Raw genomic sequence first — 15,472 nt, 5'->3', positions numbered from 1 at the left:
GGTCTCGGAAAGATTGGATCAGTTCCTAGGTCCTAATATATATACCTGGGATGAGCTACAAGCAATTTTGAGTATTTTATTTACGTCTGAAGAGAGAGATATGATCAGACGAGCTGGAATGAGGATATGGGACCATCAACATCAAGGGGGTCCGGCAGCAGATATAAAGTGGCCAATCCAGAGACCTAATTGGAATAATCAGAATGAAGTTGATAGAGGCCACATGTCCGACTTGCGGATAATAATTATACAGGGAATTAGAGAAGCTGTTCCTCGAGGACAAAACATTAACAAAGCACTTAATGAACAACAAAAGAAAGATGAAACCCCTACAGAATGGTTAGAAAGACTAAGGAAGAGTTTACAATTGTACTCCGGGTTAGATCCAACCACTGATTTAGGGCAAGCATTATTGAAAACTCAGTTTGTGGCTAAGTCATGTATTGATATCCGGAAGAAATTAGAAAAGATGGAGGACTGGCAGCAAAGGGGATTAGATGAGTTACTCCGGGAGGCGCAGAAAGTTTACGTTCGGAGAGAGGAAGAAACTCAGAAGAAACAAGCTAGGCTTTTGGTTGCAGCAGTAAGGGAAGGACAGAGAGGTCCTCCGCCCAGACGGAATACGAACCTTAACCCATCAGGACCCTCTGGAAAGGAAAGTAGGGACCAGAGAGGGGAGAAGGAAATGAGGATCTGTTTCTATTGTGGAAAGACGGGGCATATTAAGAAGGATTGTAGGAAGAGGATGATGGATGAGAGAATGTTTAAAGAAGATTAGAGGGGTCAGGGGCTCTATCTGCTGGGGACCCGGGAGAAAACTGAGCCCTTGATAAAATTAAAAGTGGGTCCCCAGCGACAAGAAATAGAGTTCCTAGTGGACTCTGGAGCAGAAAGATCTACTGTTCAAAAATTGCCCCGGGGGTGTGAGACATCCTCGGAGAAAGTAGAAGTTATTGGAGCAAAAGGAGAGCCTTTTGGGGTTCCCGTAATAAAAAATGTGGTTTTGGAAAGTGATTCTAAATTTGGGGTGGGGTCCTTGCTGTTAGTGCCTGAGGCGGACTATAACTTATTGGGCAGAGATTTAATGATAGAATTAGGGATTGGCTTAGAAGTCATAAAAAATGAACTAAGAATTAAGTTGTGTCCTTTACGGACAGTTGATGAGGGGAAAATAAACCCTGAGGTATGGTACACTCCGGAGACCATTGGAAAATTGGATATTGAACCTTTTTCAGTGACAATAAGAAACCCAGAAATACCAGTGAGAATAAAACAATACCCCCTACCGATGGAGGGGAGACAGGGATTGAAACCTGAGATTCAAAGGTTAATTGAAAAAGGAATATTAGAACCTTGCATGTCCCCTTTTAACACCCCCATCTTACCTGTAAAGAAACCTGATGGGACATACAGATTAGTGCATGATTTACGAGAAATTAACAAACGAACGGTTACCAGATTCCCTGTAGTGGCAAACCCTCATACACTTTTAAGCCAGCTGGGCCCCAATGATCAGTGGTATAGTGTAATTGATTTAAAGGATGCCTTCTGGGCATGCCCCTTAAAGAAAGATTGCAGGGATTATTTTGCTTTTGAATGGGAAGACCCGGACACTTACAGAAAACAACAATTACGGTGGACCGTTTTACCTCAAGGGTTCACCGAGTCTCCAAATTTGTTTGGACAGGCATTAGAACAAATATTGAGGGGGTACGAATTAGGTGGGGGGGTGACCCTTGTCCAGTATGTGGACGATTTACTGTTGGCCGGCAGCGATGAGGAGGCAGTTAGGGAGGAGAGTATTAGGTTGTTAAATTTTTTAAGTTTACAGGGATTAAAGGTGTCGAAATCAAAACTGCAATTTGTCGAAAAGGAAGTGAAATATTTAGGGCACAGATTGAGTAAAGGAACTAAGAAGTTAGACCCAGAAAGAGTTCAGGGCATATTATCATTGCCGGCTCCAAAAACTAAGAGACAGATCAGACAATTGCTGGGCCTTTTGGGATATTGTAGACAATGGATTGAAGGCTATAGTAGGAAAGTAAAATTTTTATATGCTAAGATATCTAAGGATGGCCTATTAAAATGGTCTAAGGATGATGATGAACAATTGGAAGTTTTAAAAATGGATTTGGTAAACACTCCTGTTTTGAGTTTACCGGATGTCAAGAAACCATTTTATTTATTTATTAATGTTGATGAAGGAACAGCATATGGGGTGTTAGTGCAAGAATGGGCAGGGAAGAAAAAGCCTGTAGGATACCTTTCTAAATTGTTAGACCCTGTAAGCAGAGGATGGCCTATCTGCCTACAAGCTATAGTGGCTGCGGCTCTGCTAGTGGAAGAGGCTCACAAAGTTACCTTTGGGGGAGAACTGAAAGTATTATCGCCCCACAATATTAGAGGAATTTTACAACAGAAAGCTGAAAAGTGGATTACTGATGCCAGGCTCCTGAAGTACGAGGGTATCCTGATATCTTCACCTAAACTAGAACTTGAAGTTACTGGTTTACAGAATCCAGCACAATTTCTGTACGGGGAACCGTCAGAGGAAATAACTCATGATTGCCTGCACACTATTGAAGAACAAGCCAAAATTAGACCAGATTTGGAGGAAGAAGAGCTAGAGGATGGGGAAAAACTTTTTGTAGATGGATCTTCCCGGGTAATAGAGGGGAAAAGAAAATCAGGATATGCGATAATTAATGGAAAAACATTTAAGGTAATAGAATCAGGGCCCCTGAGTCCCAGTTGGTCGGCTCAAGCATGCGAGTTATACGCAGTTTTAAGAGCTTTACAATTATTAGAAGGAAAAATCGGCACCATCTATACGGATTCCAAATATGCCTTTGGAATAGTGCATACATTTGGGAAAATTTGGGAAGAAAGAGGCTTAATAAATTCCCAGGGAAAGGGATTGGTTCATCAGGAGTTAATAATTGAAATTTTGCAGGCTTTACGGAGGCCGGTAGGAATAGCAGTGGTCCATTTAAAAGGGCATCAGCGGGGATTAACTCCACTGACAAGGGGAAACAATCTAGCAGATCAAGAAGCAAAACGAGCGGCTTTAATGATCTTCAAGGAAAAGAAAGATAGAAAGTTTCCTTGCAAGGATTGTTGGAAGAGCACACTTCATTGTAGCTGTGCGAATCCTAATTATCAGTTTTGTTGTGTGCATGGGGAAGAGTACCACCTGTACAGCTTCACTGTGCAGGAGAAAGACAAGTTAGTCCGAATGGGGGCAAGGGAAGTCAAATCTGGAGAATGGGAACTTCCTGATGGACGAGAGGTCATTTCAAAAACTATGGCTATAAGAATCATGCGCAAGTACCATGAAAACACCCACTGGGGGGTTCAAGCACTAGTAGATCAATTTGCCATAAAATATGCTTGCATTGGGGTATATAATATAGCAAAAAGAATAATTGGAGATTGCCTAATTTGCCAAAAAGTGAACAAGCACCAATTAAGAGAAAGACCATTAGGGGGAAGAGATTTGGCTCACCGACCCTTCGCCAAAATTCAGATAGACTTCACCGAACTACCGAAAGTAGGCAGGTATAGATATTTGTTGGTAATAATAGATCATTTAACACACTTTGTAGAAGCATTTCCAACAGTCAGGGCCACTGCCCAAACGGTGACAAAACTATTGCTTGAAAATGTGATACCTAGGTATGGCTCTATTGAAACTATTGACTCTGATAGGGGACCACATTTTGCTTCAAAAATCCTAAAAGAAGTTTTTACTGCTTTGGGGACCAAGTGGGAATATCATACACCCTGGCACCCACAGAGTTCGGGAAAAATAGAGCGGGTAAACGGTGAGATAAAGAAACAACTGACCAAATTAATGATGGAGACCAAATTATCTTGGGTAAAATGCCTTCCCTTAGCCTTATTAAATATTAGAATCCAACCTCGCACGGATGTGGGAATCTCCCCTTTCGAAATGTTATATGGAATGCCTTATGATTTGGAGGTTCCCCGAGATCATCCCCAGGCTGAAAATTTACAACTGAAACAGTACATAATCCAACTCATGTCTATGAGGAAACAATTGCGAGATAAAGGCTTAGCAGTACAAAGGCCTCCGTTGGACATTGCAATACACAATATACAACCTGGAGATAACGTTTTAATTAGGTCATGGAAGGAGTCCTCACTAACTCCCCGCTGGGAAGGGCCTTATCTTGTTTTACTCACTACAGAAACCGCCATCCGGACTGCTGAACGGGGGTGGACCCATGCCAGCCGGGTAAAAGGACCCATCTCCGAGGAGCAGTGGGAGAGCTCTGGAGACCCGAATACCTTGAAATTAAAACTGCGAAGAAAAAGACAGACTAATAAATTGAACTGAGCAATGAACATGTATCGGTAAGGCGGAGACGCTTCGCTTGTTAACCTTTTTTTTACAGAAGAACCACACTTGGAGACCTGGAAAATACATGGATACGTAAGGACTATATTGAAATCAGAATTGTGGTTGTAATTGTAATTATCATTATAGTAGCAGGGAAGGAACTTACATATCTTTGGAAGTGCCGAAAACAGGAGTAGCCTCGTTTAAACAATTTAAAAATAAAATACCAAAGTGCTACTCCCAGGAGAATCGGGAGCCGAACAGAAAATAAATAAGTGAGGGCCGATTCACTATCACATTTCTCCTGAAGATTGTCCTTGCCACCAAGAAGATGACATTCCTCGTAGCTCGAAGCAACCGAGTTGACGAGCGAGGTGGAGGGACAAGGTGCTGTGGAGAACTGACCCCTGTCACTGCAGATGATTTAAAGGCCCTCCAAGTGAAAAGGCCCCGAGGTTCCAAATGGGAAAAAGGCACTAGTCAAATTGGCTTAAAACAAAATTGGAGGCTTCACCCTTTTCGGTACGTCCTGACTATTCTGTTTTTAATGTTACCACAAACATGGGGGAAACTGAGCCACCAAGCTCATCAGCCATTCGAATGGACACTGCATCAAGTGGGCAATGATGATGATAAAGTCATACAAACTATAATAACTCCAGGGGCCCCTGCCTTTAAGACCACTCTGTGTCAGTTAGCGCCAGTAGATGGAGCGTGTAAAAATGAAGGTACACCATTTTATCTATGCCCGAGCTCTAACCCTGGGAAATCGTATTGTAACCAACCAGGACAACATTTTTGCACATACTGGGGTTGTGAAACAATTGCTAACCGGTGGATTCCAGAGCCTGGAAAAGATCCCTTCTTGAAGGTATCTTGGGCCCCTTATGGATGTAAGCCGCAAGTGGTACGTACACTGGATAGAAGTGGGTCTGTCAGTATCGCAAAGTGGAGTTGCAACTACTGGCACTTGAATGTGACCCGACCTCAGGACCCTAGCTGGCTAGTAGGAAGAACTTGGGGAGTTCGTTATTATAAGGAACTAGGGCAAGATAGAGGTGGGCTAATACACATTGAAAAGAAACCAGCCTCGAATGATCCACTGCCAGTAGGCCCCAACCAGGTCCTGACTGATGATTTGGCTAAGAAAACAGACCCCGACCAGACATTGACTGATAGTTTGGTCAAGGAAACAGAGGGTGATGTAACGAAAGTTATTGTAATGAATAGTACCCAAGCCATCCAAACCCCTGACGAAAACTCTGGGGATAACCCTCTTTGGAAACTGATGCAAGCCAGTTACCTGGTATTAAACCACACAAACCCAAATATGACCCAACATTGCTGGTTGTGTTACGATACTAGACCTCCCTTCTATGAGGCAATAGGCATCCACTCCAAGGCGAAAAGGGTAAATGGTTCAAACCCAATACAATGTTTATGGGATTCTGAAGGTCGAAAACCAGGCCTGACGATGCAACATGTATCGGGACAAGGGAGATGTATTGGGAATGTACCCCCAGAGAAAAATAAATTATGCAAGATAAGAGCTTCCCTGAAAGGGAAGCCCCCTGCTGATTGGCTAATACCAGCCCGTAACACCAAATGGATCTGCTCCAAAACTGGAATCACTCCCTGTTTATCTCTTAAATTGTTCAACGAATATGAGGAATATTGCATCCAAGTGATGATAATCCCCCGGATCATATACCACCCTGAGGAATTTGTGCATAATAACCAGAATACCCAGAGTCACCACTTACAGAAACGAGAACCATTTACCTTTACGGCTTTGACAGTAGCCACTTTGATAGCTGTAGGAGCAACAGGCGCGGGCACAGGAATAACATCATTGGTCCAACAAAATCAGAAATTTCAATCACTTAGAATAGCAGTAGACAAAGACTTGGTAAGAATTGAACAATCAATAACTGCCTTGGAAAAATCTGTTAGATCATTATCAGAGGTGGTGCTACAAAACCGAAGGGGGTTAGATTTAATGTTTCTACAACAAGGTGGGCTATGTGCTGCCTTGGGAGAACAATGTTGTGTATATGCTGATCACACAGGGATTGTAAGGGATACTATGACAAAACTTCGGGAAGGCCTAGAAAAACGAAAACGAGAACAAGAAACGCAACAAAGCTGGTATGAGTCCTGGTTTAACCACTCTCCTTGGCTTACCACATTACTATCTACCATTGCAGGACCCTTGATTATATTAATACTGGTATTAACTTTTGGACCCTGTATATTCAATAGAGTAGTTACAATTGTAAAAAACAGATTAGAAGCAGCTCATTTGATGCTTATGAGAGCCAAGCATGAACCTCTGGGAGGAATACCGGAGGTGGAGGAGACCCTCATTTTGAGCCAGCAGGTGCTTAAGCGATTTGATGAACAAAATAGTGAAAAGAAAAAGGGGGGATTGTAATAAACTGTGAGCTGTTTGTTCATCAAACCTTGTCAGAACAATGGAGAGTTATATGAAATACACAAAGTCGGCCACAAGAAAGTTACATGAAATACACAAGGTCAGCCACAGGCACCTGGCTATGTAAAAACGGCATGCAGGACTGCGAAAGGAGGGAGCGGGGGGGGCTCATAAAGACGAAGGGTATAAAACCAGTAACTTTCTAACCATATAGTTTGAAGAAGCAATTAGTGGGAGGGGGAAGTCTGGTTTGGAGCAAGAAACAGTCTCACATTATCTCGAGGGAGTGAGGGAGTGATTAAAAGGAGCAAGGATTCGAAAACAGGATGGCACCCATCACATAAATCTCCTTGTTCAAGAAGGACACGAATCGGCTCAGACTGATAAGGACACTGCCAACTTGTGGGAACAGCACATTCCAGGCAAAGGTGAAAAGTACACCGTGAAGAAGACCTACGGCCTTCCTCCCAAAAGACCCCCGAAGACCCTCGCCCACAATTCCTGGGAGAATTTGTGCAAGCGCGAAGGACTGATAAGCTAATTAACATACGAAGCGAGAGTAGGTGGGTTTAGGTAATGAATATGTATAAGCATCAACGAAATATTTATTGTTTTTACTGTATAAGAATGGGGCGGTTTGCTATCTCGGCGCGCGCCGTTGGCGGAGCAGGAGACTCCCCGGCCGCCCAGCGCTGTTTTGCTTACTGGTCGCTTGCTTTAATAAACCAAATTTTTAATTGGCCAATCTCTGTCAGTTAATTGGACAAAGAGGGCAGATAAACTATAACAAGGTGGTGAGAAAACACATATTGTTCACTTTGTATATTTTTAATATCCTTATATTCTGTTATTATTGTAGTTTTCCCTTTTTATTTTAGTAAATTATCTTTATCTCAACCCACGAGTTCTCCTTCCTTCCCAATTCTCTCCCCCATCCCCCTGGGGAGGGGGAGGGTGAGCGAGAAACTGTGTGGTGATTCGGGCTAAACCATCACACTCATATTGATTGAAGGCACAGAAAATGCAAATCGTGGAACATCCTCAGGATGTAAAGTATGGTGAAAAAAACAATCTTTCAAATTAATTACGGTAATACTCCAGTGTTGAGGTATCATTGAAGGAGATGGTAACCCTTGTTGCAAAGGTCCTGAGAGAAGGTGTTAAAGAAACCTTAGTAGAGATGGCATTGTTTAATTATTGCTGTGCATGGTAACACAAATGATCCTCTGCTTTGCTAATTAGCTATTGTGAAAACTACCTAAGGGGAGGGGAAGTCTTGAGAAGAGGGGCTAAGGAAACTTTAATAGATATGGCATTTATTGATTATTGCTGTGCATGCTAATACAAATGGCGCTTTATGCTTTGCTAACTAGCTATTGTAAAAACTACCCGGGGGGGGAAGTCTTGCATTCCCCAACCGAGGGGCCACACACTACCCCCCGTGCTGCCCGGCGCCGAATAAACATACCTACTTTACAATCTTACAGATTGTGGAGTCTGCTTTCCGCATGTCAGTTGGGTGAGCCAGGCAGGAGGCTCTCTGCTTGGCTGCGGGATCGACTGCGGAGCGGACTCTCCTAGGCGCGCCCCGAGCACTTTCCTCGGAGGAGCCTCCGCTGCCAGCCGCTCACCACGGGAGCAGACAACAACCTCCTGAAGCCGTGGACCAAACGGTATGTTTAACGGAGGGGGCCTGTAAGTCGTACGCGTGGCCGGGGCAGCTGGTAAATCGCGCAGAGACGTCTGGCGTGCAGCATAGTCCCCTTTGGGTGGGTACCCAGGTTGGTTTGGGGCTCCAGTTGGGGACTCACTGACCGATAGAGTGACCACTAGTGATCCTGGGAGTAGATCAAATTAGTCTGTGTTTTGCTGGTATCGATTTTTGGTTCTTGCAATAAGGCATTTTGTGTTGGCTACTGATTTGGACTTGCTGAGCCATAGTGTCTGCGTGAAGGATTCTTGTGTGTGTGTGATCTATGTTGCATGGTAAAAATTCTATGTTGCGTGCAGGACCTTCTATGGTGTAAATGCCTGTGTTGTGAAAGCGTGAGTGAGTCTCGGGAATCCCAGCAAAGCTGTGACTGTGTGTGTGGCGTGAGGTCTGTCCAGCCGCCCCTAGCCACCCAGAGTCTTCTGAGGTGGGCTAGAAAGCAAGGGGACTTTCCTCTTTCCCATGTTTCTTGTATGACTGTGTGACCACTATGAGTATGTGGACGTTCACGAGAGTGTGAACACTGTGAGTCTATGTAAATTGTATTGTTTGTGTGCAAAGATTGAATTGGATCCAAAGTGTGTGTTTGTAACCGCGGTAGTAGCTTATTGTGTTCTGTCATTGTAGATTCCTTTGTTCCATTGTGGTGGGACCCTGACGGTCCTGAATAGTGCCCTTTACACCACGGTAACTCTCATAAACCTATATTTTGTTCTAGAGTGTAAGTGTTGTGGTGAAAAGTTGTGGGTAGAGTTTGGCTGGAATTTCGAGCATCCTAAGTGTAAAATTTAGACTGGGATAAGAAAGAAAGGGCTGTGTTTGTGTACGAAAGAAGGATAAATAATAAATCAATAAATATGGGAGGGGGTCAGAGTGGAGGAATAATAAAGAAAAGTCCTCTGGGTTGCATACTTGCTCACTGGAAAGATATTGCTGGGACTGGAAGTACGGAAAGTAAAAAGACCCTTATCAAATATTGCAATCAATGGTGGCCGTTGTATAAGCTAGAAGGTGAGGCTAAGTGGCCACTCAATGGGTCAATAGATTATAACACCCTTTTACAACTAATGTTGTTTTTAAGAAGAGAAAGAAAATGGGATGAGGTTTCGTAGTATCGGACAAAGATGTACTAAGGCAAGTAAGAGTCGTCAGGCACCAGAACAAGATTTAACTGATTTGTTTAAGCCTCCCCCTCGACCACAGGAACAGGATGCGGACTTGGACAGAGCTTTGACCCCCCCGGACAGTCCCGTATCTTCCCGTACCAGGAAGAAATCCGCTCCAACAGTTTTGCAAGCACCTCTCCGGGAGGCGGTGGGACCGGATGGTGGGACGATGTTAATTAAAGTACCCTTTTCTACTGCTGACCTAGGGGAGTGGAAAAAGATTGCAAAAGATTACCCGGTAAGTGTAAGGCAACCCCCAAAACTATAAATTGGTCAGCTTTGTATGCAATCAGACAGAGCCCTTCCGAGTCCCCATCTGAATTCCTGGATCGATTGAGGGACGTTGGATCCTGGGTCAGAGGTAGGAATACAACAGTTAATCTCCCTATTCTTGGGTCAATCCACAGGAGATATAAGACGCAAACTTCAGAAGTTACGTCCCACAGAAAGCAGGAATTTAGAAGTGCTGCTGGATGAAGCATGGAGAGTGTTTAGTAACAGAGAGGAAGAATATAGGCAAGGGCAAAAGAAGCTGATAGCTGTCATGCGGGAGGAAAAGGAAAAAGGGATTAAACGGAACCTGCCTCGTGTGGGTAAAAATCAGTGTGCTTTCTGTAAGAATTTTGGTCACTGGAAGAGGGAATGCCCAAAGAATAAGAAAGGGGGCCAAAGGGCTCACACAGGAAGAACAATAGCCCACGTAGGGAAAGACTGACGGGAACCTGGGGAATCTACCCTAGCAGATCCACTGGTTATAATTAAGCTAGGGGAAAAAAAAGAAGAAGTAGAATTCTTAGTAGATACAGGGACAACATACTCTGTTTTGAATCAAGCCTTGATGCCCCTGGGAAATGATTATGTCATGGTAAAAGGGGCGACTGGCCAAAGTGAAAAGGCATATTTTTGTAAGCCTCTAAAATACAAATTGGGAAAACAATGGGGCATCCACAAGTTTTTATATATGCCCAACTCCCCAAAAGCACTTTTGGGAAGAGATCTATTGGAACAATTGGGAGCAAAAATCACATTTGAAAAAGGAGAAATTACTCTGGAGGTAAAAGATCAACAATACGTTCAAATATTGAGTCTAACCTTAACCAGTCTTCCCTCAGAAGGAAAAATTAATGAGGAAATCCTAAACCAAGTGTACCCGGGGGTATGGGCTACCAACGTACCGGGAAGAGCGAAAAATGCTCCACCGGTCAAAATTAAAGTTAAGAAAGACCAACAACCGGTAAGAATTAAACAATATCCCCTAAAGAAAGAAGATAGAGAAGGAATCCAGCCGGTGATAGAAAAATTTCTACAATTAGGACTATTAAAGGAGTGTGAGTCTGAATTCAATACCCCTATATTACCTGTTCGGAAACCTGATGGGTCATATAGGGTGGTCCAAGACTTACCTCTACCCAGTAGTGGCGAATCCATATACCCTGCTGACTGCGTTAACACCTGATCTAATTTGGTTTACTGTCTTAGATTTGAAGGATGCTTTCTTTTGCCTCCCTCTCCACGAAGCCAGTCAAAAATTGTTTGCATTCGAATGGGAAAATCCTAAGAGTGGTCGGAAGACCCAGCTCACTTGGACGGTGTTGCCGCAAGGATTTAAGAATAGTCCTACCATTTTCGGCAATCAGCTTGCGAAAGACCTAGAATCCTGGGAAACCCTGTCTGAGAAAGGAAAATTGTTGCAGTATGTGGATGATATACTGATCGCCACCAGGAGAGAGGAAGACTGTATGACATGGACGGTGAGTCTGTTGAATTTCTTGGGACTCCAAGGATACCGGGTGTCCAAGAAGAAGGCCCAGGTAATGCAATGTAAAGTGAATTATTTGGGCTATGAAATTAGTGTGGGGCAGAGAACTTTGGGGCAGGCCCGCAAAGAGGTGATATGCCAAACTCAGAAACCCCAGACAGTAAAGGAGTTGCGGACCTTTCTGGGAATGACCGGGTGGTGTCGATTGTGGATTTACAATTATGGACTGCTTGTTAAACCACTGTATGCACTGACAGCGACTGAGCAGAAACACCTTGAATGGAATAAGGAGGCTGAACAAGCTTTTGAGCAACTGAAAAAGGCTCTGATGTCAGCCCCGGCCTTAGGACTCCCAGATGTGAGTAAGCCGTTTCTTCTTTTCTCTCATGAAAAGCAGGGCATTGCCCTAGGAATATTGGTACAGGATCTGGGTCCGCATCGACGGGCAGTTGCCTACCTCTCTAAGCAGTTAGACGCCACTGCAAAGGGCTGGCCTGGATGCCTACGGGCGGTTGCAGCTGTGATACTGAACATACAGGAAGCCCGAAAGTTTACTCTGGGCCAGAAAATTACTGTTTTTGTGTCCCATGCAGTGTCAGCAGTACTGGAAGCAAAGGGTGGGCACTGGCTCTCTCCACAAAGATTCCTGCGATATCAAGCTGTGATAGTGGAACAGGATGATGTGGAAATCGTGGTCACTAACATTGTCAACCCAGCTTCTTTTCTCAGTGGGAACCCAGGAGAACCAGTGCATCATGACTGTTTGGAAACCATCGAAGCAACATACGCAAGCCGCCCAGACCTGAAGGATAGCCCCATAGAAAACGGGGAAAACTGGATCACAGACGGGAGCAGCTCTGAAGCTACTAGAAGCTGTCCAACTCCCTGAGAAAGTGGCAATTATGCATATTAAGGCACACCAGAAAGTGAGCTCGGATTTGGAAAAAGGGAATGAACTGGCGGACAGAGAGGCAAAACAAGTGGCCAAAACGAAGGTAAAACTAGAAGGGGCCCTAATTCCTGATAGGCAAATCTCCCTACAAGGTAAGCCAGAATATACCAAGGAAGATCAGAAACTTATCACAGACTTAGAAGGGTCATATAATGAAGAGGGGTGGGCTTATACCCCACAGGGAAGACTAATTATTCCCTCTTGTTTACTGTGGCACTTGATACGGGAGGAACATAGAAAAAGGCATTGGGGAACAGAGGCTCTGTATAAACATTTGATAAGAGAAATCGTGGCTAGAAATTTATATACCACAGTGAGACAGGTGACTCAACAGTGTGACCTTTGCCTCCAGACTAATCCAAAAAATACTCCCAAACCAGAAATGGGCCAGATTGGGAAGGGCAATGGGCCTGGACAACAATGGCAGGTTGATTTTACAGAACTTCCAAGAAAAGGGGGGTATCGATATTTACTGGTATTAACTGACACCTTTTCAGGTTGGCCAGAAGCGTTCCCAACTAGGACAGCCAAGGCTCGGGAGGTAACTAAAGTATTGGTACAAGAGATAATACCACGTTTTGGGGTTCCGGCAACCATATCCTCTGACAGAGGACCACATTTTGTCTCAAAAATAGTGCAACAAATCAGCCACCATTTAGGTATAGATTGGCAACTTCATACCCCGTATCGCCCTCAGTCGAGTGGCCAAGTGCAGAAAATGAACCACTTAATCAAACAGCAAATTGTGAAATTGGGACAAGAAGCAAACCTGACATGGCCTCAGTCTCTCCCTTTAGCCCTTTTGCGTACACGAACGAGACCAAGGGCGAGGGAAGGACTGAGCCCCTTTGAAATTCTGTATGGATGTTCTGGTTTTGTTAGTGAGGGGGGGCCTAAGGTGGTAGCTTCTGTAGGAAACTGCTAGAAGTTGCTCCCCTTTGTTCAGTGGACTCGGCCGGGCCTAGGGCGGACCCGCTGCTGGCCAAGGCCGAGCCAATTGGTAGCAGAATGTCCCATGATAACGCCTCTGCGATAACGTATTTAAGTAGGGGAAAACAGGAAAAAGAGGAGGAGAAGATGTGAAGCAGCTGAGCAGGGGGCAGAGAGGGGGAGGCGCGAGCCTCATGTGCCTTGCAGGCCTCACCCTCTGGCCTCCCGCCGGGCAGCCGACTGGGCCCAACTCGGCCCGGCCTGGCTGCAAGAAGTGGAGAGGAGATGAGAAGTGAATAAGATGTAAAAAGGATCCTGAGAGGCGTCTGCCAGCCTGTTGTGAGGAACGGCTGCAGATGCCAAGGTCAGTGAAGGAGGAGGGGGAGGAGTAACGCGGCTCCTGGCCAAGATTCCTCTGCAGCTCGTGGTGAAGACCATGGTGGAGCGGGTTGTTCCCCTGCAGCCCATGGAGGTCCACGGAGGGGCAGAGATCCACCTGCAGCCCGTGGAGGACCCCACGCCAGAGCAGGTGGAGGCCTGAAGGAGGCTGTGGCCCGTGGAGGGCCTGCTGGGACAGCTGTTCTAGAGGGACTGCACCCCGTGGAAGAGATGACCCACGCCGGAGCAGTTTCACGAAGGACTGTGGCCCGTGGGAGGGACCCCACGCTGGAGCAGAGGAGGAATGCGAGGAGTTCTTCCCCTGGCGATGATACAGGAGCGTAAAACAACGCGTGATGAACTGACCGCGACCCCCATTCCCTTTTCCCCTCCCCGTGCCGCTCGGGAGGGGAAGGTAGTAGAGATAATGTTAAGCCCGGGAAGAGGGAGGGGTGGGGGGAGGTTATCTTGTTCCCTGTCTCATTCTCCTGCTAATTTTAGAAATAAATGAATAGTTTTCCCCAAGTCGAGTCTGTTTTGCCCGTGACATTAACTTTAAGGATTTCTCCCCATCCTTATCTCAAACCTTGAGCTGTTTTTTCTTATATCATCTCCTCCTATTCTCTCGGAGGGTGGGGGGAGCGAGAGACAGACTGCGTAGTCTGGTCCTGATCAGGGCTGAACTACGACAATGGACGACCCTATGAGATACAAAAGGGGATATCCATGCAAATTTGGGATGAAATTATGACTTCCTACATGGTGGCATTGAGCAAACAGCTCAATAAAATTAGAAAGCATGTAATTGGGACCCGGGGAAGAGGTCTAGATGAACCTGTGCATGATATACAACCTGGAAATTATGTATATGTAAAGTCTCTTGCAGAAAAAACCCTGGAACCACAGTGGGAAGGACCGTATCAGGTACTCCTCACCTCCTTCACAGCAATCAAGATCAGAGAACAGAGTGCCTGGATACACCACACCAGGGTAAAAAGAGCACCGAAGTCTACATGGAGGGTCACACAAGTACAGCCTCAAAAACTTGTATTATAATGACGCTAGTCGTTATCCTGACAAGTCGAGGCATGGGAAAGTAACACATTTCTGCAGCTCCATGAAAAAGTTGCTAAAGTCATGAAATGGTCTGACTGTTGGTTATGCTCGCATCTGCCGAAAAACATGGGGAATGAGCACCCTGTAACGGCCATGGTCTTTGTCGTAGTTCAGCCCCAACGGGGACCAGACTACGCAGTCTCTCTCTCACTCCCCCCACTCTCCGAGAGAATAGGAGGAGATTTGACAAACAAAAAAAAACCAAACACGCGGGTTGAGATTAAACAAAAAGTAAATTTAACAGTAATGACAAGAAAACAATAGAGTGATGGAACACAAATACAGTATAATAGCTCACAACAGATCTCTACATCCAGTCTCTTCCAACTAGGAGAGCCTCCCTTCAGCACCCTCCTCACTTGTATACTGAGCATGATGTCAGATGGGATGGAATAGCCCTTTGGCTAATTTGGGTAAATTAACCCCAGCTGTTAGCTAATTAGTTAACTATCCCAGCCATAGGGGCTACCAGCTTCAGTTCTCCACCCAGCTCAGGTAAATATTAACTCTATCCTGGCCAGAACCAGGACATTATCCACCCCTTATTCCATACCATCTACATCATGCCCAGATTCTACACTTTCCAATTAATCATCAAATTTTTCTTCCTTTTATCTACTTGTATGCAGACACACAGATGTAACTCTCTTAGTCCATGGTCCA

Source organism: Chlamydotis macqueenii, chromosome W, assembly GCF_036417535.1.
Source record: "Chlamydotis macqueenii isolate bChlMac1 chromosome W, bChlMac1.mat, whole genome shotgun sequence".
Lineage (NCBI taxonomy): Eukaryota > Metazoa > Chordata > Aves > Otidiformes > Otididae > Chlamydotis > Chlamydotis macqueenii.
The sequence above is the reverse complement of the archived record's forward strand: the minus strand, read 5'-3'. Positions refer to the sequence as shown.